Below are 23,260 nucleotides of genomic sequence, written 5' to 3'. Positions count from 1 at the left end.
CAACCGTAAGGACTAGCATCCGTGGTGACTATGCGGGTTACGTTATACTCCCAGGGCACCCCTTTTGATAAGTTATCTTTGTCTAACCACCACTCTAGGGACTCCCTTGTGTTACGGGATAAGGTTAGCTGACCCTCCAAGTAACCTCCAAGGACTTTTTGATGTAATAAGACCTCGCTCTGTAGTTTCCTTGCCTGAAACTGGGCCCACTGGACTGCCGGGATACAGGCTGAAAGAGAGCCTAGAAGGGACATGGCTTTTCTGAGGGACATGGTGGGGTTATTGGAGGCGTTCAGGATCTGATAATGGAGGCGAACAAGCTTGTCCGGAGGCAGACGGCATTCCTGTTTTTCAGAATCCAGGGTTAGGCCCAAAAATTGTTGGACTTTCATTGGCTGCAACCGGGACTTTTTGATGTTCAGCAACCATCCTAACCGTTCTAGGGCAGACATTGCCTTTTGTAGCTGTTGTAAACAATGGTTCGCCGTTTTACCTACAATAAGAAAATCGTCCCGGTAGGGAATCACCAGAATGTTCGATTCACGTAGATGGGCCATGACCTCCGCTATCACCTTAGTAAACACTCGGGGAGCGACTGCCACTCCAAAAGGGAGGGCCGCATATTGGAAATGTCGAATTGACCCATCCAACTGAACCGCCACTCTGAGGAACCGCTGATGGCCTGCATGGATGGGTATATGGTAGTATGCGTCTTTTAGATCTAACACCACCATGAAGCAGTTTTGGAACAGCAATTTTATTGCAGACTTAATCGTTTCCATTTTAAAGGGACGTATGACCAAAAACTTGTTGAGGGCCTTAAGGTTAATTATTGTCCTAAAGGAGCTGTCCGGTTTGCGGACCAGGAACAGAGGGGAGTAGAATCCCTTCCCCCATTCTTCCTCTGGAACCTCTATCAGGACTTTCTTAGCGCACAGGTTATGAACCTCGGCTTCCAGGGCAGCTTGTTCTGCAGCAGACGACCTGAGTGGGGTGATTTTAAATTGATCAAGGGGAACCCTAGAAAACTCTAGTCGTAGTCCCACGGCTATTATCCCCAATATCCAGCTGCTATTGGAGATCAGAGACCAGGATGGGTAGAAGGCAGCTAGTCTCCCTCCTACTGGGGCAACTAGTCATTGGGGCGGCTTTTTCGTATCCCGAGCTGGACCTTCCTGGCGCCCTCCCCCAAACATGAATCCTGTACCTTTCCTTTTTTTGTCATCCCATCTGCCCTGATCTCTGGACGGCCTTCTCCGGAAAAACCCTTTCCTGGCAAAGGGACGTCTGTAAGAGGGGTTCGGGAGACTGGGAAATTTCTTTTTGTCATCTCCAGCTTTCTCCAACAATTCGTCCAAGACGGGGCCGAATAGGTACTCCCCCTCGCAGGGAATGGAACAGAGACGGGACCGGGCTTGAATATCTCCTGGCCAGCATTTTAACCAGAGCGCTCTTCGCGCTGCATTAGATAGACCTGCGGCTTTAGCCGCCATTCTTGCAGAGTCTGCAGAAGCATCGGCTAAAAACGCCGCGGCATTTTGAATGATGGGCAAATTTTTCCGAATAGATGATCTTGAAGCTCCATCTCTTATTTCGGAATCTAGCTGATCTAGCCAGACCATCATAGATCTGGCTGTACAGGTGGCAGCTACCGCTGGTCTTAACGCGCCTGCTGACATCTCCCATGTCCCTTTAAGGAAAGAATCCGCTTTTTTATCTAACGGATCTTTCAGGGAGGCCATATCGTCAAACGGTATGGCGGATTTTTTAGATGCTTTGGCTACTGCTGCATCTAGTTTCGGGGCTTTATCCCATCTGTTTACTACCGGGTTATCAAAGGGGTATCTCCGCTTAAAGGCTGGTGGCATGGAGCCCCTTTTCTCCGGTCTCTTCCATTCTCTATCAATTAGGCTCTGAACCTTTTCGTTCAATGGAAAAGCTTTACGTTTTTTGGGGTCCAACCCCCCGAACATTATGTCCTGTGCTGAGAGTTCCCGTTTTTTTTCCGCTACCCCCATGGTGGACCGTATAGATTTCACTAATCTGTCCATCTGGTCTAAGGGGAAGCAGAACCGGCTAGAGTCTTCATCCGAGGAAGACGACGAGGAGGCCGAGGAGTCCGAGGAATTGTCCCCCTTCCCAGGGGCGACTGAGGCCTCCGAGCCTGAACCACTAGCCTCTCTTCTCCTAGAAGGTTCTCTTTGAGGTAAAGCTTTCATTTCTGCCCTGATCATGTCTCTCAGGTTTGAAGTGAAGTCAGGTGTCTCTTCCGCTACCTGCATAAACGGGGGAGAGTATAAGGGCCTGACAATCTACCCCTGGACTCCCTGTCCTTAATAACTCCTACCGTCTGCCGTATGCATGGCTGGCATAACTTTTTAGGGTGGCCATCTGGTAGGGGGGAACTACAGAGGGCACATTCCCTGTGTTTCTGTTTTCCCGCAACCTTCTTCCCCTGAAAAAGAACATAAGGGAACACTGCATCAGGGTACATTCACGGAGATCTCTTACCCATGCAGATGAGGCAGGTACCGGATCACGGAGGGAGGCAGGGGGGTCCTTTCTGGAGGAACTTTCGCGGCTCTGGTCGCTAGTTCGTCTGTTTCTTCTGCTGGCTACTCGTATTGGCCTGTTTCTGCAGCCGCTCCTGCGCCTCGTCCTGCTGGACTAAGGGGGCTTCCGACGTATCCATTGCTGGGGCCTTCAGAAGCACCCCAGCGGCGTCCCCATCTGCCTTATATGGCCTCCTGTCCGGGTCAGCAGGCAACCTGCCATAGCACCACCCACCCGGCTTTGCGTTCCCTCCCCCATGCTCCGGCCCCCCTTGCGCCGGGTCGCCGCGCGACCCCCGGACCGGCATGCACCCGCGGCGCGCGCCGGAGGTCGGCCGGCACCCGACTTCCGGTATCGGCGCTATCGCTCCGCCCCTTCCGCCGCGTCACTTCCGCCGCTCACAGAGCCCTGCGGGAGCGCGCACGAAGGAGCCGCGCAGCCCTGCCCGGAGTGCCAGCCCCCCCCCGCGCCCGCCGCCATGAGCCCGGCCAGGGGACAGCACCGACCGGAAGGACCGGGCCTGGGGAAGCGCACCGGGGCATACATACCAGGTGCTGGCTTTGGAGACGGCATCCACCGGACCCCTGCTCCACCTGCTTCGTCCACTGCCGTGGTGACCTACCCGGCCCCACCGTGGCGCTTCCAGGGACCCCGCACTGACCGAGGTAGGAGACCCCCTCGCTACCTGGGTCGGTCAGCCGGCCTGGGTATTCAATGAAGATTCCATGACGGACGATCTGTAGAGAGTCCTGTCCTCTAGGAACAGGAAACCAACTGATGCGTGGGAGAGGTGCCACCCTTTTTGTATCTGTAGGTTTCCTGTTCCTAAAGGGCGGATCCCCTCTCAGGTGGTGCTGTCATGGACGACCGAATAAAAAGCCAATATGCTAAATTACTTTTTTTCAACAGTATTTACACAAGAAGATCCCATGACGGATAACATGATCAGGGATAAAAATTCTCCATTAAATGTCACCTGCTTAACCCAGCAGGAAGTACGGCATCTAAAAATCACTAAAATTGACAAATCCCCGGGCCCGAATGGGATACACCCCCGAGTACTGCAGGAATTAAGCACAGTCATAGATAGACCATTATTTTTAATCTTTAAAGATTCCATAATAACAGGGTCTGTACCACAGGACTGGCGTATAGCAAATGTGGTGCCAATATTCAAAAAGGGGACAAAAACTGAACTTAGAAATTATAGGCCAGGAAGTGTAACCTCAACTGTGGGTAAAATCCTGGAGGGTTTTCTAAGAGATACTATACTGGAGTATCTGGAGAAGAATAACCTCATGACCCAATATCAACATGGGTTTACAAGGGACCGTTCCTGTCAGACTAATCTGATAAGCATTTATGAAGAGGTAAGTTCCGGACTGGACCAAGGGAATGCAGTGGACGTGGTGTATATGAACTTTTCAAAAGCTTTTGATACGGTGCCACACAAAAGGTTGATACATAAAATGAGAACAATGGGGATAGGGGAAAATATGTGTAGGTGGGTTAAGGGCTGGCTCAGGGATAGGAAAAAAAGGGTGGTTATTAATGGAGCACACTCGGACAGGGTCACGGTTAGCAGTGGGGTACCACAGGGGTCAGTTTTGGGCCCGCTGTTATGAATGGGTCACCGAGGAGAAAAAAACAAAACAAGCTAAGTCACAGAAAACCAGAGAGGTTGGTAACTATGCAGATTGCAGATCCCTGATCCTACCACACAACTAGCAGCAGCCGTGGAGCGTACCTACGATATTCCTAGACGCTTCGTCACAGCCGGAGGACTAAATAAGCCTGAAGCATGAAAAGGGGAAAACTGCCCCAGAGCAGACCCCAAAGGAATAGATAGCCCCCACACATGTATTGACGGTGAAACAAGATGAAGGCACAAACACAGGCAGGAAAATAGGCTGAGCAAACGATGGGGCCCAAACTAACTAGAAAGGAAAGGAAAGACACTGTCTGCAACCTGCAAAAAACCCTACAAAAATAATGTCCAACACTTCTGATAGCAAAATTAACCCTGAAGTCACTAGACTTCTCCCACTATATCAGCACTCTGAAATATTCTGAGACAGAGCAAAAAGAGACCAAACTAGTAAGGGACAAAAAGCAAATTGGCAAAATACTGATAAATAAGAGTGGAAATTCAGCACAGCCCCCAGTGGGGGCTGGCTGACCACACAAAAAGCTGAATAGACCAACAAAAGCAAGTGTGAACATTTGCAGAAAAACTTAGCTTTAGATGACTAGAACAGAGCTGAAAACCAAGAGCTGACAAGCCAGAAGGAATCACCAGCAACTGAATAGGGCGTCGGCTGTCTTAAATCCAATCTGAGACTCCTGAGGTCCAATCGTCATCCTCATTCTCAGGTGGCAGATGTCCACCGATCAAATCAGCCTCACTACCTCCTGTTACCACCAGAGGGAGTCTGGAAGGAAAACTCACAACTGGTGAACCAGAGAATGAACTCACAACAGCCCGCTTCTTTTTAACATATTTATTAATGACCTTGTAGGGGGCATAGAGAGTAGAATTTCAATATTTGCAAACGACACTAAACTCTGCAGGGTAATCAATACAGAGGAGGACAATTTTATATTACAGGAGGATTTATGTAAACTAGAAGCTTGGGCTGATAAATGGCAAATGAGCTTTAATGGGGATAATTGTAAGGTCATGCACGTGGGTAGAACGAATAAGATGTATAATTATGTGCTTAATTGTAAAACACTGGGCAAAACTGTCACTGAAAAAGACCTGGGTGTATGGGTGGACGACAAACTCACATTTAGTGGCCAGTGTCAGGCAGCTGCTGCAAAGACAAATAAAATAATGGGATGCATTAAAAGAGGCATAGATACTCATGAGGAGAACATAATTTTACCTCTATATAAGTCACTAGTGCGACTGCACTTAGAATACTGCGTACAGTTCTGGTCACTGGTGTATAAGACAGACATAGCTGACCAAGGTTATTAGGGAACTAGGGGGTCTGCAATACCAATACAGGTTATTACACTTGGGGTTATTTAGTTTGGAGAATCGAACGCTTAGGGGTGATCTTATTATAATGTATAAATATATGCGGGGACAGTACAAAGACCTTTCTAATGATCTTTTTACTCTTACACCTGAGACGGGGACAAGGGGGCATCCGCTACATCTGGAGGAAAGAAGGTTTAAGCATACTCACAAACACGGATTCTTTACTGTAAGAGCAGTGAGACTATGGAACTCTCTGCCATATGATGTTGTAATGAGTGATTCCCTACTAAAATTTAAGAAGGGACTGGATAATAATAATAATCTTTATTTAATAATCTTTATTTTTATATAGCGCTAACATATTCCGCAGCGCTTTACAATTTGCACACATTTTTCATCACTGTCCCCGATGGGGCGCACAATCTAAATTCCCTATCAGTATGTCTTTGGAGTGTGGGAGGAAGCCGGAGTGCCCGGAGGAAACCCACGCAAACACGGGGAGAACATACAAACTCCTTGCAGATGTTGTCCTTGGTGGGATTCGAACCCAGGACCCCAGCGCTGCAAGGCTGCAGCGCTAACCACTGAGCCACCGTGCTGCCCCCACTGGATGTTTTTCTTGAAAAGTATAATATTACAGGGTATATACACTAGTTTCCTTAATATTGCGTTGATCCAGGGAGCTAGTCTGATTGCCGTATGTGGAGTCGGGAAGGAATTTTTTTCCCCAATGTGAAGCTTACTGTTTGCCACATGGGTTTTTTTTGCCTTCCTCTGGATCAACATGTTAGGGCAGGTTAGGACAGGATATGGGTTGAACTAGATGGACTTAAAGTCTCCCTTCAACCTTAATAACTATGTTACTATGTTACAGTTTTAGGATTACTTAGCATATCAACATGTTTATATATTTTTTTTCTGATAGGCCTCGTTTGTCCATTAACAAAGCAGATTGTGATGCCAAGTGACGTCTCCGCATATGTAGCAAAAACTAAGGCAAAACTTGACCACCTTGATAAGGAAAGCCTACAACATGTATTTTGGCTGCAGAATAGGAGATCAGGAAAAGAGTTGGGCTCCACACATATGCTGCAATAGATGTACATCATATCTTACCCAGTGGATGCAAGGAAAGAGGCAGTCTGTCTTTTGCAGTCCCAATGATCTGGTAAGAGCCAACCAATCTCACTACTAATTGCTATTTCTGTATGGTGCCCCCCATTAGGAAAGGAGTTTCAAGGAAGTAGTGGACTTTACAGTAACATTCCATCTGCAATACGCCCAACATATTGAAGAACTGCCGATTCCAAAAGCTCCAGATATTTTCAGTTGAGTCAAGTGACGAAGAATAGGGTGTTTATTGTCATGAAGCACCTTCCTCTCATGAGACAAACATTCGGTCAGCATCGTCAACTGAACTACACCTTATAACACAAAGTGAGCTGAACGATCTTGTTAGAGATTTGGATCTGCCCAAGAGTAAGGCTGAGCTCTTAAGTTTCAGTCTACAGCAGTGGAATCTCCTAGAGGGCGATGTTCAGACTTTTTTGTTCTGCAATCGTGACAAAGATCTTATCCAACACTTCTTCTTGGAGGGCGATCTTGTGGCATGCAACATCATCAACAGTTTAATAGAAGCTCTGAAGATAAGTTATAATCCAAAGGAATGGAGGCTCTCCATTGATTCATCCAAAACAAGCCTAAAAGCCTTCTTGCTGCATAATGGCAATGTGCAACCTTCAATTCCAGTTGGTTATGCAGTGCACATGAAAGAAACCTATGAAAACAAGAAAACAGACTGAACTATGACCAACATTTGTGGCCCCTCTGTGATTACTTAAAAGGTAGTTGCCCTCTTACTTGGTCTCCAGAGTTAATTCACAAAGTACTGCTGTTTTCTGTGAGAGTTGGATGGTCGTGCAAGGGCATATCACTACAATAAAAGAGACTGGCCTCTTCGACATTCACTTCAGCCAGGGAGGAAAAATGTCTGGCATCCAGCACTTGTTGTCACACAGAAGATTTTGTTACCACCGTTGGATATCAAGATGGGACTAATGAACAACTTTGTAAAGGCAATGAATTAAAATGCAAAAGCGATTCAAGTATATCATGGATAAGTTTCCAAGGTAGTGTACCGGGGGCATAGGAAAGAAGCCCCCTCCCTGCGTGCTTCCCTGAGCCCCACGGAACAACGTGATGTGCTCGCGTTGTTCCGGGGCCTCCTTCCTGCAGGCCCCCAGATCCAAGATGGCCGTGGGGGCCTTTCGCTGTCCTGCAGGGAGGCGGCTTTCTCAGAGCCTGCTTCTGCACTGCCTGCAGCGATCTAACACAATATAGTAATGTCCCACCCTGGGAACATAATAAAGTAAAAATAAAAAAACAAGTGTGAAAATAATTTTTTAAAAAATCCTAAATAAATTAAAAAAATATATATATTCCCTAAAAAATTTTTTTTTTGCAAATAAAAAAACAATAAAAGTACACATATTTAGTATCGCCGCGTCCGTAATGACCCGCCCTATAAAACTGTCCCACTAGTTAACCCCTTTAGTGAATCACTTAAAAAAAATAAAAAAAACAAGGTAAAAAACAATGCTTTATGTCACGCGGCGCTCTCCTGGGGGCGGGACCTCGGTCCCGACATCATCTCTTCCGGAGCTGCGATCACTCCGGGGGTCCCGCCGGGTGCGCACGCGCATCTCTCGTACCTAGGTCCCTGTCTCCTCCATGTTATGTCTGCGCTTGCGCGCTTTTCTCAGTTCGGTCTCCAGGTCAGTCCTCTCTATGGTACTGGAGGACTTGACCCGGAAGCTCTCGTGATCATGTGCTATATCAGGCTACCTCTTCCTAGGGGAGGTGCCTGATTATTGTTGTGCTTCCTGGCTTGGTCTGCCATGTCCCTGCCTGGCTGTGCGCTGTATTCAGGTCCCCTGCCTTGCACTCTGTTGTGCCTCTTGACACACGCTCTGAACCTGCACTCTGCCTTGTACTTGGTTGTGCCTCCTGGCACACGCTCTGACCCTGTACTCTGTCTCATACTCAGTTGTGCCTCCTGGCACACGCTCTGAACCTGCACTCTGCCTTGTACTTGGTTGTGCCTCCTGGCACACGCTCTGACCCTGTACTCTGTCTCATACTCAGTTGTGCCTCCTGGCACATGCTCTGACCCTGTACTCTGTCTCATACTCAGTTGTGCCTCCTGGCACACGGTCTGAACCTGCACTCTGCCTTGCACTCGGTTGTGCCTCCTGGCACACACTCTGATTCCGTGCTCTGTCTTATACTCAGTTGTGCCTCCTGGCACACACTCGGACCCTGTGCTTTGTCTCATACTCAGTTGTGCCTCCTGGCAGACCAGCATTATGGCTTTTTTGAAATCCATGGAGTCCCGTTTGTCGGCCATGCAGTCCTCTGACCCTGGGAATGCTTCCCAGCTGGCCAGCCTCCAGCAAGAACTCACACAGCAACGTGACACCCAGGCCCATATCCTCAACTATATGGCGTCGGTAGACAGTCTGCTTCTTTCCATACAATCCGTTTCTGCCCAGTTCTCCGCCCACAGAAAGAACGTGCGTCAAGTCCTCCAGCGCCTGAGGGAGAACCGCCCTTATGCCAAGCTCGAGAAATATGCCTTCGAGCAAACGTCCCTGCCATTCTTGGGGTACATTATCTTAGAATCAGGTCTACGCATGGATCCGGCAAAGGTGTCCGCCGTCCTCGATTGGCCACAGCCCCATGGGGTGAAGGCAATCCAACGCTTCCTTGGTTTTGCGAACTACTACCGACAGTTCGTTCCTCATTTTTCCTCGTTGGTTCGCTCTCTCTCGTCCCTTATCTGCAAGGGAGCTAACCCAAAGGCTTGGCCCTCTGAGGCTGAAGAGGCCTTCCAGTCGTTGAAACAAGCCTTCGCCGCTGCTCCGGCGCTTCACCGACCTGAGGTTAGTAGACCTTTCACTCTCGAGGTGGACGCATCCTCTACTGGGGCTGGCGCAGTCCTTCTGCAGAAATCCTCTTCTGGACGTTTTGTCACCTGTGGCTTCTTTTCTAAAGTATTTTCCTCCACTGAGCAGAACTACTCCATTGGCGACAAAGAGCTATTGGCCATTAAATTGGCCTTGGAGGAGTGAGTGGAAGTACTTACTGGAAGGTGCCATACATCCATTCAAGATCTTCACGGACCATAAGAACCTGGTGTACATCCAGTCCGCACAGAGGCTCAATCCTCGGCAAGCCAGGTGGTCCCTATTCTTCGGCCGCTTTGAGCTACATTTTCGGCCCGGCGATAAAAACGTTAGAGCGAATGCGTTGTCAAGATCATTCCTGTCGTCTGATGCAGAGGAAGAACCCTCTCATATCATTGATATATCCAAAGTAATTACTGTAGCTCCTGTCAAGTTAACCATGTTACCTCCGGGAAGAACCTTTGTGGCTGAGAATAACCGAAAACGAGTGCTAAATTGGGGACATTCGTCTAAGATTTTGACGTTGGTGTCAAAAAGACTTTGGACTTAATCTCTCGCCATTATTGGTGGCCTTCTCTCTCCCAGGATGTTAAAGACTTTGTGGCATCTTGCCAGTCCTGTGCCCAGAACAAGATACCCAGACAACCACCCTCCGGTCTTCTGCTCCCGCTTCCCGTTCCGTCGGCTCCATGACAGCACATAGCCATGGATTTCATTACTGATCTGCCTTGTTCTTCCGGTTGTACTGTGGTCTTGGTGGTTGTAGACCGATTTTCAAAGATGGCCCACTTCATTCCTCTTCCCGGACTACCCTCTGCTCCTGACTTGGCGAAGATCTTCATTTCCCATATCTTCAGGATTCACGGCTTCCCCCACCACATCGTGTCAGACAGAGGGGTCCAATTCACCTCCCGGTTCTGGAGAGCTCTATGCGGACTCATGAAAGTGTCATTGGATTTCTCTTCCGCCTATCACCCCCAAACCAATGGGCAGGTGGAACGCACCAACCAGATCCTTACATCCTTCCTCCGGCATTTTTATAATGCTCATCAGAATGACTGGGTCAGTCTACTTCCTTGGGCTGAGTTCGCCTACAATAATCACTCCAGTGAATCGTCTACCAAGTCTCCTTTCTTCATCGTCTTTGGACAGCAACCCAGTGTGCCTCTACCGGTACTTCCTGTCTCGGGGGTACCTGCTGCCGATTCTCTGTCTGTGGAGTTCTCCAGGGTATGGCAGGAGACCAAAACCGCTCTCGAGAAAGCATGGGACAGAATGAAATTACACGCTGACAAGAGGCGCCTGGACGTTCCTCCATTTCTCCCTGGTGACAAGGTGTGGCTCTCCACCAAATACGTCCGCCTTAAGGTACCATCTTACAAACTGGGTCCCCGTTACATTGGTCCTTTTGAGGTCCTCAGGCGGATTAATGATGTTGCTTACAAATTGAAGCTGCCTCCTTCACTCCGTATTCCCAATTCCTTCCATGTGTCTCTCCTTAAACCTGTGGTTCTTAACCGATTTCATCCTTCTCCAGGCCACACACCACAGCCTGTTGGCTTGGGGGATGAGTTTGAGGTGAATGACATTTTGGCCATGAAGAAGGTAAGAGGGAGAACCATGTTCTTGGTCGATTGGAAGGGTTTTGGCCCTGAGGAGAGGTCATGGGAGCCCAGGGAGAATATCCACGCACCCCAGTTTTAGAAAGAGGGGGCGTAAAGGGGGGGTACTGTCATGCCGCGCTCACCTGGGGGCGGGACCTCGGTCCCGACATCATCTCTTCCGGAGCTGTGATCACTCCGGGGGTCCCGCTGGGTGCGCACGCGCACCTCTCGTACCTAGGTCCCTCTGTCTCCTCCATGTTATGTCTGCGCTTGCGCGCTTTTCTCAGTTCAGTCTCCAGGTCAGTCCTCTCTATGGTACTGGAGGACTTGACTCAGGAAGCTCTCATGATCATGTGCTATATCAGGCTACCTCTTCCTAGGGGAGGTGCCTGATTATTGTTGTGCTTCCTGGCTTGGTCTGCCGTGTCCCTGCCTGGGTGTGCACTGTATTCAGGTCCCCTGCCTTGCACTCTGTTGTGCCTCTTGACACACGCTCTGAACCTGCACTCTGCCTTGTACTTGGTTGTGCCTCCTGGCACACGCTCTGACCCTGTACTCTGTCTCATACTCAGTTGTGCCTCCTGGCACACGCTCTGAACCTGCACTCTGCCTTGTACTTGGTTGTGCCTCCTGGCACACGCACTGACCCTGTACTCTGTCTCATACTCAGTTGTGCCTCCTGGCACATGCTCTGACCCTGTACTCTGTCTCATACTCAGTTGTGCCTCCTGGCACACGGTCTGAACCTGCACTCTGCCTTGCACTCGGTTGTGCCTCCTGGCACACACTCTGATTCCGTGCTCTGTCTTATACTCAGTTGTGCCTCCTGGCACACACTCGGACCCTGTGCTTTGTCTCATACTCAGTTGTGCCTCCTGGCAGACCAGCATTATGGCTTTTTTGAAATCCATGGAGTCCCGTTTGTCGGCCATGCAGTCCTCTGACCCTGGGAATGCTTCCCAGCTGGCCAGCCTCCAGCAAGAACTCACACAGCAACGTGACACCCAGGCCCATATCCTCAACTATATGGCGTCGGTAGACAGTCTGCTTCTTTCCATACAATCCGTTTCTGCCCAGTTCTCCGCCCACAGAAAGAACGTGCGTCAAGTCCTCCAGCGCCTGAGGGAGAACCGCCCTTATGCCAAGCTCGAGAAATATGCCTTCGAGCAAACGTCCCTGCCATTCTTGGGGTACATTATCTTAGAATCAGGTCTACGCATGGATCCGGCAAAGGTGTCCGCCGTCCTCGATTGGCCACAGCCCCATGGGGTGAAGGCAATCCAACGCTTCCTTGGTTTTGCGAACTACTACCGACAGTTCGTTCCTCATTTTTCCTCGTTGGTTCGCTCTCTCTCGTCCCTTATCTGCAAGGGAGCTAACCCAAAGGCTTGGCCCTCTGAGGCTGAAGAGGCCTTCCAGTCGTTGAAACAAGCCTTCGCCGCTGCTCCGGCGCTTCACCGACCTGAGGTTAGTAGACCTTTCACTCTCGAGGTGGACGCATCCTCTACTGGGGCTGGCGCAGTCCTTCTGCAGAAATCCTCTTCTGGACGTTTTGTCACCTGTGGCTTCTTTTCTAAAGTATTTTCCTCCACTGAGCAGAACTACTCCATTGGCGACAAAGAGCTATTGGCCATTAAATTGGCCTTGGAGGAGTGAGTGGAAGTACTTACTGGAAGGTGCCATACATCCATTCAAGATCTTCACGGACCATAAGAACCTGGTGTACATCCAGTCCGCACAGAGGCTCAATCCTCGGCAAGCCAGGTGGTCCCTATTCTTCGGCCGCTTTGAGCTACATTTTCGGCCCGGCGATAAAAACGTTAGAGCGAATGCGTTGTCAAGATCATTCCTGTCGTCTGATGCAGAGGAAGAACCCTCTCATATCATTGATATATCCAAAGTAATTACTGTAGCTCCTGTCAAGTTAACCATGTTACCTCCGGGAAGAACCTTTGTGGCTGAGAATAACCGAAAACGAGTGCTAAATTGGGGACATTCGTCTAAGATTTTGACGTTGGTGTCAAAAAGACTTTGGACTTAATCTCTCGCCATTATTGGTGGCCTTCTCTCTCCCAGGATGTTAAAGACTTTGTGGCATCTTGCCAGTCCTGTGCCCAGAACAAGATACCCAGACAACCACCCTCCGGTCTTCTGCTCCCGCTTCCCGTTCCGTCGGCTCCATGACAGCACATAGCCATGGATTTCATTACTGATCTGCCTTGTTCTTCCGGTTGTACTGTGGTCTTGGTGGTTGTAGACCGATTTTCAAAGATGGCCCACTTCATTCCTCTTCCCGGACTACCCTCTGCTCCTGACTTGGCGAAGATCTTCATTTCCCATATCTTCAGGATTCACGGCTTCCCCCACCACATCGTGTCAGACAGAGGGGTCCAATTCACCTCCCGGTTCTGGAGAGCTCTATGCGGACTCATGAAAGTGTCATTGGATTTCTCTTCCGCCTATCACCCCCAAACCAATGGGCAGGTGGAACGCACCAACCAGATCCTTACATCCTTCCTCCGGCATTTTTATAATGCTCATCAGAATGACTGGGTCAGTCTACTTCCTTGGGCTGAGTTCGCCTACAATAATCACTCCAGTGAATCGTCTACCAAGTCTCCTTTCTTCATCGTCTTTGGACAGCAACCCAGTGTGCCTCTACCGGTACTTCCTGTCTCGGGGGTACCTGCTGCCGATTCTCTGTCTGTGGAGTTCTCCAGGGTATGGCAGGAGACCAAAACCGCTCTCGAGAAAGCATGGGACAGAATGAAATTACACGCTGACAAGAGGCGCCTGGACGTTCCTCCATTTCTCCCTGGTGACAAGGTGTGGCTCTCCACCAAATACGTCCGCCTTAAGGTACCATCTTACAAACTGGGTCCCCGTTACATTGGTCCTTTTGAGGTCCTCAGGCGGATTAATGATGTTGCTTACAAATTGAAGCTGCCTCCTTCACTCCGTATTCCCAATTCCTTCCATGTGTCTCTCCTTAAACCTGTGGTTCTTAACCGATTTCATCCTTCTCCAGGCCACACACCACAGCCTGTTGGCTTGGGGGATGAGTTTGAGGTGAATGACATTTTGGCCATGAAGAAGGTAAGAGGGAGAACCATGTTCTTGGTCGATTGGAAGGGTTTTGGCCCTGAGGAGAGGTCATGGGAGCCCAGGGAGAATATCCACGCACCCCAGTTTTAGAAAGAGGGGGCGTAAAGGGGGGGTACTGTCATGCCGCGCTCACCTGGGGGCGGGACCTCGGTCCCGACATCATCTCTTCCGGAGCTGTGATCACTCCGGGGGTCCCGCTGGGTGCGCACGCGCACCTCTCGTACCTAGGTCCCTCTGTCTCCTCCATGTTATGTCTGCGCTTGCGCGCTTTTCTCAGTTCAGTCTCCAGGTCAGTCCTCTCTATGGTACTGGAGGACTTGACTCAGGAAGCTCTCATGATCATGTGCTATATCAGGCTACCTCTTCCTAGGGGAGGTGCCTGATTATTGTTGTGCTTCCTGGCTTGGTCTGCCGTGTCCCTGCCTGGGTGTGCACTGTATTCAGGTCCCCTGCCTTGCACTCTGTTGTGCCTCTTGACACACGCTCTGAACCTGCACTCTGCCTTGTACTTGGTTGTGCCTCCTGGCACACGCTCTGACCCTGTACTCTGTCTCATACTCAGTTGTGCCTCCTGGCACACGCTCTGAACCTGCACTCTGCCTTGTACTTGGTTGTGCCTCCTGGCACACGCACTGACCCTGTACTCTGTCTCATACTCAGTTGTGCCTCCTGGCACATGCTCTGACCCTGTCTCATACTCATTTGTGCCTCCTGGCACACACTCTTTCTGTGCTCTGTCTTATACTCAGTTGTGCCTCCTGGCACACACTCGGACCCTGTGCTTTGTCTCATACTCAGTTGTGCCTCCTGGCACACACTCGGACCCTGTGCTCTGTCTTATACTCAGTTGTGCCTCCTGGCACACACTCGGACCCTGTGCTTTGTCTCATACTCAGTTGTGCCTCCTGGCACATGCTCTGATCCTGTACTCAGTCTCTTACTCTGTTGTGCCTCCTGGCACACGTACCAATCCTGCACTCTGTCTTATGCTCAGTTGTGCCCTCTGGCACACACCCTGCTCCTGTACTCTGTTACACCTCCTGGCACACCTGCTGCCTGACTCAGTGCTCTGACGTGCTCCTTGCACGCTTCCTAATTCACTCACACGGACGTACGAAGTCTCTGTATACCACGTGTTCCCGTGTCCACGCTTTACACGTTCCTGCAGACACACTCACCCACTCGTGTCTAGAGTTGAGCGAAACGGGTCGAAAAAATTCAAAAGTCGCCGACTTTTGGCAAAGTCGGGTTTCATGAAACGAAACCCGACCCTAGGATGAGGTCGGCCACGAGGTCGGCGACTTACGCGCCAAAGTCGCGTTTCAAAAGTTTGTTTTGCGCTCTTTTTCAGCCAATCAGGATCCACGGACACTGTGGGCAACGTGATGACATAGGCACGGGTCACCACCATCTTTCAGAAGGGCATGCAAGTGATTGGCTTGCTTTGGTGGGCGTCACAGGGGGTATAAAAGGGCGTGCACGCCGACCGCCATCTTACTTCTGCCGATCTTAATATAGGGAGAGGTTGCTGCTGATTCTGTAGGGAGAGCGTTAGGCAGGGAAGAAGACAAAAAAACTGCTTCTGCTGCTAGCGATTTGGCCTGCACAACACACAAGTCACTGTGTGTGCAGTGAAAGGGGAGGCTATATTGTGGTGTATCAGTGGTGTTGGTTGTTGGGCTGCCTTTTAAGGCTTCCTGACACGCTGGCATTGCTGTTTACCCACTGCTCCGCAAACTGCTTTTTTAAAAGCAATCCAATCTCCCTTATCCTCTCGTCACTTTGGTCACAGGCAGCTGTGCCATCGAGCGTGTCACATAGCGCTCAGATATCAGTGGGCCGCACACAATCCACAAGTGTCCACTGTCCACAAGTGTACGCAGAGATTCAAAATCTCCATTATCCTCTCGTCACTTTGGTCACAGGCAGCTGTGCCATCGAGCGTGTCACATAGCGCTCAGATATCAGTGGGCCGCACACAATCCACAAGTGTCCAGTGTCCAAAAGTGTACGCAGAGATTCAAAATCTCCATTATCCTCTCGTCACTTTGGTCACAGGCAGCTGTGCCATCGAGCGTGTCACATAGCGCTCAGATATCAGTGGTCCGCACACAATCCACAAGTGTCCAGTGTCCAAAAGTGTACGCAGAGATTCAAAATCTCCATTATCCTCTCGTCACTTTGGTCACAGGCAGCAGTGCCATCGAGCGTGTCACATAGCGCTCAGATATCAGTGGGCCGCACACAATCCACAAGTGTCCACTGTCCACAAGTGTACGCAGAGATTCAAAATCTCCATTATCCTCTCGTCACTTTGGTCACAGGCAGCTGTGCCATCGAGCGTGTCACATAGCGCTCAGATATCAGTGGGCCGCACACAATCCACAAGTGTCCAGTGTCCAAAAGTGTACGCAGAGATTCAAAATCTCCATTATCCTCTCGTCACTTTGGTCACAGGCAGCTGTGCCATCGAGCGTGTCACATAGCGCTCAGATATCAGTGGGCCGCACACAATCCACAAGTGTCCAGTGTCCAAAAGTGTACGCAGAGATTCAAAATCTCCATTATCCTCTCGTCACTTTGGTCACAGGCAGCTGTGCCATCGAGCGTGTCACATAGCGCTCAGATATCAGTGGGCCGCACACAATCCACAAGTGTCCACTGTCCACAAGTGTACGCAGAGATTCAAAATCTCCATTATCCTCTCGTCACTTTGGTCACAGGCAGCTGTGCCATCGAGCGTGTCACATAGCGCTCAGATATCAGTGGGCCGCACACAATCCACAAGTGTCCAGTGTCCAAAAGTGTACGCAGAGATTCAAAATCTCCATTATCCTCTCGTCACTTTGGTCACAGGCAGCTGTGCCATCGAGCGTGTCACATAGCGCTCAGATATCAGTGGGCCGCACACAATCCACAAGTGTCCAGTGTCCAAAAGTGTACGCAGAGATTCAAAATCTCCATTATCCTCTCGTCACTTTGGTCACAGGCAGCAGTGCCATCGAGCGTGTCACATAGCGCTCAGATATCAGTGGGCCGCACACAATCCACAAGTGTCCACTGTCCACAAGTGTACGCAGAGATTCAAAATCTCCATTATCCTCTCGTCACTTTGGTCACAGGCAGCTGTGCCATCGAGCGTGTCACATAGCGCTCAGATATCAGTGGGCCGCACACAATCCACAAGTGTCCAGTGTCCAAAAGTGTACGCAGAGATTCAAAATCTCCATTATCCTCTCATCACTTTGGTCACAGGCAGCTGTGCCATCGAGCGTGTCACATAGAGCTCAGATATCAGTGGGCCGCACACAATCCACAAGTGTCCACTGTCCACAAGTGTACGCAGAGATTCAAAATCTCCATTATCCTCTCGTCACTTTGGTCACAGGCAGCTGTGCCATCGAGCGTGTCACATAGCGCTCAGATATCAGTGGGCCGCACACAATCCACAAGTGTCCACTGTCCACAAGTGTACGCAGAGATTCAAAATCTCCATTATCCTCTCGTCACTTTGGTCACAGGCAGCTGTGCCATCGAGCGTGTCACATAGCGCTCAGATATCAGTGGGCCGCACACAATCCACAAGTGTCCACTGTCCACAAGTGTACGCAGAGATTCAAAATCTCCATTATCCTCTCGCCACTTTGGTCACAGGCAGCTGTGCCATCAAGCGTGTCACATAGCGCTCAGATATCAGTGGGCCGCACACAATCCACAAGTGTCCACTGTCCACAAGTGTACGCAGAGATTCAAAATCTCCATTATCCTCTCGTCACTTTGGTCACAGGCAGCTGTGCCATCGAGCGTGTCACATAGCGCTCAGATATCAGTGGGCCGCACACAATCCACAAGTGTCCACTGTCCACAAGTGTACGCAGAGATTCAAAATCTCCATTATCCTCTCGTCACTTTGGTCACAGGCAGCTGTGCCATCGAGCGTGTCACATAGCGCTCAGATATCAGTGGGCCGCACACAATCAACAAGTGTCCAGTGTCCAAAAGTGTACGCAGAGATTCAAAATCTCCATTATCCTCTCGTCACTTTGGTCACAGGCAGCTGTGCCATCGAGCGTGTCACATAGCGCTCAGATATCAGTGGGCCGCACACAATCCACAAGTGTCCAGTGTCCAAAAGTGTACGCAGAGATTCAAAATCTCCATTATCCTCTCGTCACTTTGGTCACAGGCAGCTGTGCCATCGAGCGTGTCACATAGCGCTCAGATATCAGTGGGCCGCACACAATCCACAAGTGTCCACTGTCCACAAGTGTACGCAGAGATTCAAAATCTCCATTATCCTCTCGTCACTTTGGTCACAGGCAGCTGTGCCATCGAGCGTGTCACATAGCGCTCAGATATCAGTGGGCCGCACACAATCCATAAGTGTCCACTGTCCACAAGTGTACGCAGAAATTCTAAAACTCCCCTGTCCTATAGACACCTTGTACCTTGTTTTACATTACTATATAGTTTGTCGGATTTTGTCTACATTTCTACCAAAAATGAGGAAGGCTGGTGGAAGAGGCCGTGGAATTGGGCGGGGGTTGGCAGCTGGTAATGATGGTGTTGGTGGTGGATCTGATGGTAGTGGCAAGAGCAAAATAGGACCGAATGCAGGAGGTGCTGACCCTGCGTCATCGTCTGGCTACATAAGGCCTCGAACGCTTAGTTTTCTAGGAGTTGGCAAACCGCTTTTAAAGGCAGAGCATCAGGAAAAAGTTTTGTCTTACATTGCTGACTCAGCCTCCAGCTCTATCGCCTCCTCTTCTTCAGTTGTAAAAAGTAAAAGCACTGAGTCGTCATTGGAGGCTCATGTTCATGAACCACACCTTTCCTTGTGTCCTTCACCCCAACCAAGATTGAAGGATGACGCAGGCCATACTACTGATTACTCCATGGAGCTGTTTTCACATACCATGCCTGGATTATCAAGTCAAATGGTGAATTACCCAGGCCAAGATGAATCTGACATGGAGTGCACTGATGCACAGCCGCTGATGGATGATTCTGCTGGTACATTCACTCAGAGCACTACATTGTCCTCGCAGTGTACAGAGCCAGATTTTGACCCTGATGAGACTCAGGTGCCCCTTCCCGCACACTATACCACCATACACGGTGACACAGAGAAAGGTGCACATGACATAGAAGAGGAGGTGATGGATGACCCAGTTGTTGACCCAGATTGGCATCCATTGGGGGAAGAGGGTGCTGCTTCCAATAGCTCAGATGAGGAGCATCCACAGCAGACATCGACATCGCAACAGCTGTTATCTGGCAGGCCCGGAGCACTCCAAAGACAGGTTCCAAACATCAAAAGATTTGCTGGACAGCTTGTCCAGAGGGTCAAAAGATCACAGCGTGCTAGGCCGCAAAATGTCTGCCAAAGTAGGAAGAGTGCAGTGTGGCACTTTTTTGAACAAAATCCTCATGATCAGGCCAAGGTTATCTGTAAGAAGTGCGCAAAGACCTTTAGCCGAGGGAAAAATCTGAAAAATTTGAATACCAGTTGCATGCTTAGACATTTAACCAGCATGCACTTGCAAGCGTGGACACAACACCAAACCTCAAGTGCCACATGTGCAACTGATCACAACGAAGGTAGTCAGCAACGCTACATTGTTTCCCCCACTGTAAGCCCACCGGTTAGCACAGCAGCAAATGTTGAGGTGTCGTTGCAAGGCCACAGCAGTCAGGGAATCCCACAGTTATATCAACGAAAGACTGATTCTAGGCCATCAGAAAGAACACCAACTCCATCACCATCATCAACCCTCTCTCAGTCCGCCCTGTCCACCGCTACTTCCACCATATGCAGCTCTCAAGTCCAGCTCACCCTCCCAGACACTATGAGTAGGTCAAGAAAGTACTCAGTCTCTCATCCGCGTACACTGGGTTTGAACGCCCACATTGCCAAACTAATCTCGTTTGAGATGATGCCCTTTCGGTTGGTCGAAAGCACAGCTTTCCGCGAACTCATGGCCTATGCAGTACCACGCTATGACCTACCCAGTCGCCACTTCTTCTCTCGCAAAGCCATCCCAGCCCTCCACCATCATGTGAAAGACCGCATTGTCCATGCACTCAAGCAGTCAGTGAGCGGAAAGGTGCACCTCACAACTGATGCATGGTCCAGTCGGCATGGCCAGGGCCGTTACGTGTCCATCACTGCGCACTGGGTTAATGTGGTGGATGCAGGGTCCACAGGGGACAGCGGTGGTGGGACAGTGCTGCCTAGCCCACGGTATAGGAAACAGTTGGCTGTAGGCGTTCGACCCTCCTCCTCCTCCTCCAGAAGCGACAGCTCGTCCACAGAGCGCAGTCGTACGAGCACTCCATCTGCAGCTGCCACTGTTGCACACGATGTGTCCCCCTATCGAGCAGCTAGTGGAAAGCGTCAGCAGGCTGTGTTGCAGATGATGTGTTTGGGCGACAGACACACCGCCGAGGTGCTGGCCGAGTACTTGAAGCGACAAACTGAGTCATGGCTGGGCAGTGTACATCTTGAGGCAGGCAAGGTAGTTAGTGATAACGGCCGTAATTTTGTGGCAGCCATAGCCCTTTCAAAACTCAGCCACATACCTTGCTTGGCTCACACCTTGAACCTGGTGGTGCAGTGCTTCCTCAAAAATTATCCGGAGTTAACAGCCCTGCTCCAGAAGGTGCGAAGACTGTGCGCGCACATCCGCCGGTCGCCTGTACACTCCGTTCGTATGCAGAAGCTGCAGCGATTGCTCCACCTTCCCAACCACCGCCTCATTATCGACATTGCAACAAGGTGGAACTCCACCCTGCACATGGTGGAGCGGCTGTGCGAGCAGAGGCAGGCCATAATGCATTTGTGGGAGGATACACGGCCAGGCACTTTGAGAGCAGACATGGAGTTGACAGGCGTGCAGTGGTCGAAGCTGAAAGACCTTTGTAAAGTCCTTCAGTGTTTTGAGGAATGCACACGGCTGGTAAGCGCAGACGACGCCATCCTAAGCATGAGCATCCCACTTATGCGTCTGCTCATGCAAACTTTGACGCACCTTAAGGAGCAGGCGTCTGCAGCCAATGTTGATGAGGAGGAAGAGGAGGAGGGAATCCTTGATGACATTCAGCCATTGTCTGCTCAGGGACCTCTCCTGGACGAGGTGGAGGAAGAAGAGGAGGAGGAGGAGGAGGATGATGGGGATGAATACTTAGGGGAGGAGGATGCATCTCGTGGGGCAAGTGAAAATGTTGGCGTAGCAAGCTCTGGTACAGGGTTTGTGCGTGACTGGAGGGATGTGGATTTGCCAGAAAGTGCTCCTCCACCCAGCACTCGCAGTGCATCATTGACACCACGAACATTGGCCCACATGTCAGATTATGCCTTGCGGATCCTAAAAAGGGACCCCCGCATTGCCAAAATGATGAACGATGACGACTACTGGTTGGCCAGCATCCTGGATCCACGCTATAAAGGCAAATTACAAAACATCATGCCACAGGAGAACCTTGACCTAATATTGGCTAATAAACAAGCAACTCTGGTAAATCGGTTGCTTGAGGCATTCCCAGCACACAGCAGCGGTGATGGTTCTCACACGAGCCGTACGGGCCGGGGGCAGCTTGGCAGAGGTGTTCGTGGTGCACACAGCAGAAGTGGCGTTGGAGACAGGGGTTTCATGACAATGTTGTGGACTGATTTTTCAAATACCGCTCACACAACTGGTAATACTGCATCGATGGAAAGTGACAGGAGACAGCAGTTGTCAACTATGGTTACAAACTACTTTTCCTCCCATATCGATGTTCTCCCACACAGGTCATTCCCCTTTGACTATTGGGCCGCTAAACTGGACACCTGGCCTGAATTGGCCCAATATGCCTTACAGGAGCTCGCTTGCCCAGCTGCAAGTGTGCTATCAGAAAGAGTCTTCAGTGCAGCTGGATCAATCCTGACAGAAAAAAGGACCCGTCTGTCAACCCAAAATGTGGATGATCTAACCTTCATTAAAATGAACCACGCATGGGTTTCCAAGGATTTTGTCCCACCTTCCCCTGATGACACATAGGGTGACAGAAAAATGGCTTGCTTTGGTCCACCTCTTCCTGGTACTTCACCTATTTCGCCTTTTGCATCAGTTGAATGTCCAACATCAACATATGCCACTTTCTAAAACTCCCTAACTGTGCTGCCTCCCCCCCATGGCCGGGGTCACCACCTAGCTCACGACACCGTGCGAGTGCCGTTGCCCTGGACAGGTGGGTAGGCCGACTCTTGGGCGCGGGCACTGGCACAGGGTCCCTCATAGTGCAATCAAGTGTCTCTGACGGTGGTGGTGCACACCCGCCGTCAGACACACCGCTGTACTATGAGGGGCCCAGTGCCAGTACCGACGCCCACGAGTGGGCCCCCCTTGCTTGGCCAGGGCCCCAGCATTTGCAATCTTTACCTCTCCCTGCTCCTCCGCTGTGTAATCTGGGCCGTCAAATCCATACTGTGCCTGACACCGTCTGAGCCTGCCTCCTGAGACATATATTTTGAATGTGTATGCTATCCATACATGTTATCCGGGGATACGGTACCCCTTCTAACCTTTGTGCAATGACGTGCAATCCATACTGGGCCTAACACCGTCTGAGCCTGCCTCATGCTGTATAGACATATATTTTGAATGTGTACACTATCCATACATGTTATCCGGGGATACGGTACCCCTTCTAACCTTTGTGCAATGACGTGCAATCCATACTGGGCCTAACACCGTCTGAGCCTGCCTCATGCTGTATAGACATATATTTTGAATGTGTACGCTATCCATACATGTTATCCGGGGATACGGTACCCCTTCTAACCTTTGTGCAATGATGTGCAATCCATACTGGGCTTAACACCGTCTGAGCCTGCCTCATGCTGTATAGACATATATTTTGAATGTGTACGCTATCCATACATGTTATCCGGGGATACGGTACCCTTTCTAACCTTTGTGCAATGACGTGCAATCCATACTGGGCCTAACACCGTCTGAGCCTGCCTCATGCTGTATAGACATATATTTTGAATGTGTACG

At 50.2% G+C, this 23,260-nt stretch overlaps 1 protein-coding gene across 9 annotated transcripts in view; it reads right to left on the bottom strand.

Annotated features, from left to right (window-relative positions):
• EGFL7 (EGF like domain multiple 7) overlaps nt 1-23,260 on the bottom strand; it is a 349,370-nt gene that overhangs the window by 50,675 nt on the left and 275,435 nt on the right. The window contains exon 1 of one of the 9 annotated variants that reach the window (XR_012226624.1): nt 6,659-6,950. The exons of the other annotated variants lie outside the window; for them this stretch is intronic. The gene's annotated coding sequence lies outside the window, so the exon portion shown is untranslated. Of the gene's footprint in view, nt 1-6,658; nt 6,951-23,260 lie in introns of those variants that run through there. 9 annotated transcript variants of the gene reach the window in all.

The sequence above is a fragment of the Dendrobates tinctorius genome, unplaced genomic scaffold (assembly GCF_039654945.1).
Source record: "Dendrobates tinctorius isolate UK_male_01 unplaced genomic scaffold, ASM3965494v1 ptg000013l, whole genome shotgun sequence".
Classification (NCBI taxonomy): Eukaryota; Metazoa; Chordata; class Amphibia; order Anura; family Dendrobatidae; genus Dendrobates; species Dendrobates tinctorius.
This window is presented reverse-complemented; position numbering and strand designations above follow the sequence as displayed.